We start from the raw sequence: 4,670 nt of genomic DNA, 5'->3' as shown, positions 1-4,670 counted from the left end.
ACTCTGTCAGGCATGGTTTAGAGAGAATTCCTGCAAAGGAGTGTGGCAAATTGGCAAATGAATCTAAAGTTACTTCCAGTTGTAGATTTTAATGATTCTAGGTCAACTCCTGGATCTTATATCTAAAATTTGTAAAATGAGTTAGATTTTTGCATTAGATTCCTCTCTCCCCCTTCTCCCCTCCCAGCTTATTAATTTTTTGGTAACCACTAGTTTTAACTGTGAACTCTAATTTCAGGTCAATTATTCAATATGAAACTAATTACATGTGCTTGCCAAAGGGCCTTAAGTTAAACTACCGTGAGGCAAGTCACTACTTTTATCTTCTTTGGCTGACCCAAATAACTTAGCTGAAAATAATCTCTTAGAAAAGCAGTTCTTTCCATTCAATAACACCCTCAGAAGAGAGAAGTGGAGGTTGTTACCCACTCTTATTTATATTTATAATTTATTTATAGATAATTTAATTCCACCTCTTTTGTAAATCAACATCTTTTTTCATTAAGAATTTTATTCATTAAGAATGGATTTAAATGCAAACATTCCAATATACAAAACAAAAAAATCCCAAAAAAAATCCAACATACAGAACAAAAAAATAAACATTTATTAAGCGCCTACTAGGTTCTAAATGCTGGGGATATAAAAATAAGCAAAAGACAACCTTTGCCCTCAAAGGGCTCACAAACTCATGGAGAAGACAACAGGCAAACAAATATGAGGATACACTGGAAATGAGAGGAAGTCCTGTATCTGTGTAGGATGTCAGAGGAAACAGCATTATGAACAATGGCCAAAAACGAAGTTTGAAACTCGGCTACACGTGTGTATCACAGTGACTATAGAATCCTCTTGAAAACCTACTAAAAAAAGTTTAAATCACAATTAAGAGGGGATGGGAAAGGCTTTCTGGAAAAAGGTGAGGTTTCAAGGAAGCCAGGGAAGGCAGGAGGTGGAGATGAGAAGGAAGATCACTCCAATAACAAATGTTAAGTAATCAGACTCAGTTGAATAATGAATTCCTATTCTCCAGATGACCTAAATGGCCATACCTGTCATACTTTACCGATCCTCTCTAGAAGCAGATGTTAGAAGAAAATTTTTACTACACAAATTTAAAAATCCATGAGAAAATATTTATACTTGATCAATTTCCACTCCCCCATTATGTAACACAAAATGACTTGAGAGATAAATGTAAAGAATGTTCTTTATTATAGCAGTTGCTGACACCTTTCTAAGTACAGAAAGCCAATTTCAACAGTGTCACAAGTGAATCAGCCGAGATTAAACTTGGTTACAAAAAATACAACAGGAGAATTTAATAATTTAAGGTACTGAATAATTAAGAATTTAATAATTAAAGAACACTAAATTGTGATTTAAACTTAAAAAAAAAAAGGGTTTACAAGAAGATTCTGGAGTCACTCAGATACACATACGTAACAGCACTTTTGTGCGCTGCTCATGTGCTGTTTCTGATACACAAGGCTCCTTGCAGCTCTAACATCCTATATAGGCGCCTATCCTGTACCTTCTTTTTAAGCCTAGGAGGAATGGTTAGTCCACGGAAATATCAGAAAGACTGAACAAGGAAATACATTCTGTCCGATCCCTGCGCAGTTGGGGGAGGCTCTCGGTTGGGTGTAAGTGGTGTAAACATGAACTGAAGCCTGTAAACCTCAAGTCCCCTCCCCCCCAACACAAGCATTCCTGCTTACTCATCCTGAGCCTGCACCTCCCCGGAGCCTGGAAGGCCGAGGCCCGGCCCAGACTAGCGACTGCCACGCTGCGCACGTTCCCTGGTGGGACGGGTGGGGGCCAAAAAGGTCACAGGGCAGCCATCCTGACGGGGCCTGCCCCTTCCTCTGCCCTCCTCTAGGGGCATCGCCGGCCTCTCTCCGCCGACCCTGGGGAGGGGGCCACCCAAGGCTCCTGAGCCTGCTTCCTGGCCAGACTCTCCAATGGAAGCCACGTCACCCCCCGCGCCCCAGGACTTCGGTCACGGACTCCAGGGTTCCCCATTCTTGAGGCCATTTGCCGAAGACTTTAAAAATGGCCAGACGCGGCAGCGGCAAGGTCACGAGCACAGCAGGGGGTCCCGCTGCCTCTGGCTCCCCCTACCCCCTTCACCGCTTTCGCCCCCTCCTTCCTCTCGGGCCTGCCCTCTGACTTCACCTCGCAGGGCCCTTTCCCTAGCCCCTCCACGTCCCCGCCTGGGCTGACTTGGTTTCCCCTTCCCCACGCCTGGCACACAGTAGACCCGGGACAGAAGCAGAAGGACCCGATGAGGCCTGGGGGTTAATGCGTTAGTGACCTCGGCCCCTGCCCTCGGGGGCTTGCGTGTATACTCCCCCGCCCCCCCCATTTCGGCTTTCGGGGGCCCGTCATTCCACCTGGGGGGCAAAATACCAGAAGGCCAAAGTGGGGGCTCAGTTTCTCCCTCTGTTAACGGGGAGGGCGGGGCCTAGGCGGACCCTTTGGGCTAGGCGGGGTGGGGGAAGGGCACTAGGCCTCAGGCCCGCTCCCTTCCCCTCGCCTCCCTCGCTCGCAGGCAGAGCTCAGGCCAGGTTAGTTTATCATGGCCGGGGCACAAGGAGGTCGTGGACCTCGCCCAAAGTCCTAACACACATTTGAAAATAAATTCAAATCGCGTGACTGGGGTTGGGGGTGAGACGCCCCGGGAGGGCCAGTAAACAGGTAACGCCCCGCGAGCTCCCCTCCCCCACCCAGCCCGGCCTCCCCCGCTGGGGCCGATAAGGCTCTGAAAACTCTTGGGAAGGACTGGTTGGTAAAATGATCATTTTTCCCAGATTGCGAGACCCCTCTTTTCGACCCCCACCCCCTCGCTTTCCCTTCGCCCCTCTCAGACCGGTTTCTCTTCTAACCCCTTACTCCTCCCTGAGCATGCGCACTAGGGCGCTCCCCTACCCCCCCCCCCCCCCCCCCCCCCCCCCCCCCCCCCCCCCCCCCCCCCCCCCCCCCCCCCCCCCCCCCCCCCCCCCCCCCCCCCCCCCCCCCCCGGCGCCCCCCCCCCCCCCCCCCCCCCCCCCCCCCCCCCACGTCAGCGCCTTCCACCAGGTTCTAGAGAGCCCCAGCAACAAGGGAGGCCTGCTGGCACTGCCCCGCCGCGCTGGCCAATGAGCGGCCTCCCTCTGAGCCCTCTCCCCCACCCACCCTTCGCCGCCATTCCACAGCTGTGGCGAAGCTTCCAGACTTTTCTGCAAAGGGCCGCCGGCCCCTCTTTCCGAATCCATCCGCCCTTTGAGTTTCAACACCATCTAAGGAGGCGAGGAGGGGCGGGAGGGGCCTCCGTCACTCGCCAGTCTGGCGCCAGGGCGGGCGGGGTGTGGACAGATATCTCACCGTACCGGATTCCTGAGGAGGCGGGGACGGAACTACTTTTGTCCGCGCACGCACACCGCGCCTGCGCGCAGGTGACGCGTCCTTGGACGTTGCATAAATAGCGAGCTGCGGGCTGTGGCCAGCGCATAATCGAACGCAACCTTCTTCGAGTCTGCTACTTTCGGGTTTTTACAGCGTGGTGAGTCTTGGGTCCTAGGCGTTGCCGGGAGGGGTTCAGTCCTCGGGTTTTGGGAGAGACGAGATAGCCGGGGCCGCCGGTGTTGAGGCCTCTAAAGGGGGAAAGTTAGTGAACGTTGAGGCCCCATGGCGAGAATGTTCTCAGGCTTAGAAGCGCTGAGTCACGGGCGACAGGAGGGGCTGGGGTGGGGGTTTTGCCCCTACCGCGGGCTTTGCCCCGGCTCGCTCCGGGTGGCCAAGGGCCTCAGACTTGGCCCTAAGTTTGCCTACGGCACCGGGAAGTTTGTTGGGCCGCTCGTGGGGGAGGGGGAGGGACGTGGCCCAAGTCTCGTTGGGTTTGCGCCGCCATTGGAGCTTCCGGGGTCTCGCGAGATTAGCCCTTCTACCGGAAGCGGGGGCTCGGGACTTTATTTTTTAACCCGGAAGACTATTAGGAAACAAAGTAGCGCTGGTTTTGTTGCGTTTGTTCTTGCCAAGCCGTGGGGTTTGTGAAGCTTGTGTTTGGGGAGGTTTGTTAACGTTTGGGGAAGCTTGGCCTCCGAGTGGGGAGGAGTGACTCGTCCGAGGTCTGGGTATTGGGAGCCTCTAAGGCCCCACAGACTTGCCCTCCCTGTTGAGAAAACAATATTCCTTTTGCCCTTGTGAACTGAGCTCTGCTTCTGTCACCACCCTCAGTTTAGGGAGCGCTGAATTCTGTTCTGAATTCATTATATGGTTTGTAGAAATTCAGGAAACTCGAGTTACTTAGAATAGAAAACCAGTAAGGAAACGTTTCAGAGATAGAAGTAGTTGCTGGGTTGTGTTGGTTTTCTTGATTAGGGATTCCTTGGCAGCTTGGAAGGGGGAAGAAAAAAAGACCAGTGTTTCAGTTAGTTCAAATACCTAATCTTTAATCTCCTTTGAGTTCACATTGTAAAGAATGTGAGTATAAGAAAATAGAGGCCAAGACCCAAGGCAGCATGACTAGGTGGGGGGAGTTTGCTGTTAAAAAGTAAGATCGAAGCAGGGTATGAGCTGAGAAAACCAGCTGTTAAGTTGGAGAGTAGCTGTTAATGATACTATGTTTATTTATAGATCACAATGCAGATCTTTGTGAAGACCCTGACTGGCAAGACCATCACCCTAGA

At 51.7% G+C, this 4,670-nt stretch overlaps 2 long non-coding RNA genes across 2 annotated transcripts in view; one reads left to right on the top strand and one right to left on the bottom strand.

The window, feature by feature from the left end:
• Positions 1–584: 584 nt before the first annotated feature.
• LOC138162427 (uncharacterized) lies at positions 585–3,314 on the bottom strand. Its single transcript, XR_011168633.1, has 2 exons — positions 3,178–3,314; positions 585–860 (listed from the first exon to the last, which is right to left on the bottom strand). It is a non-coding gene; the product is annotated as an uncharacterized lncRNA (long non-coding RNA).
• A 75-nt stretch (positions 3,315–3,389) lies between these two features.
• LOC138162426 (uncharacterized) overlaps positions 3,390–4,670 on the top strand; it is a 1,493-nt gene continuing 212 nt past the window's right edge. Inside the window, exons 1-2 of the long non-coding RNA XR_011168632.1 lie at positions 3,390–3,544; positions 4,618–4,670. The exon at positions 4,618–4,670 is cut by the window's right edge and continues 212 nt beyond it. This is a non-coding gene — a long non-coding RNA (uncharacterized lncRNA). The remainder of the gene's footprint in view (positions 3,545–4,617) is intronic.

Source organism: Petaurus breviceps, unplaced genomic scaffold (genome assembly GCF_028583685.1).
Source record: "Petaurus breviceps papuanus isolate PSGF00001 unplaced genomic scaffold, PetGlider_PUasm1.0 186, whole genome shotgun sequence".
Classification (NCBI taxonomy): Eukaryota; Metazoa; Chordata; class Mammalia; order Diprotodontia; family Petauridae; genus Petaurus; species Petaurus breviceps.
The sequence above is the reverse complement of the archived record's forward strand: the minus strand, read 5'-3'. Positions and strand labels throughout refer to the sequence as shown.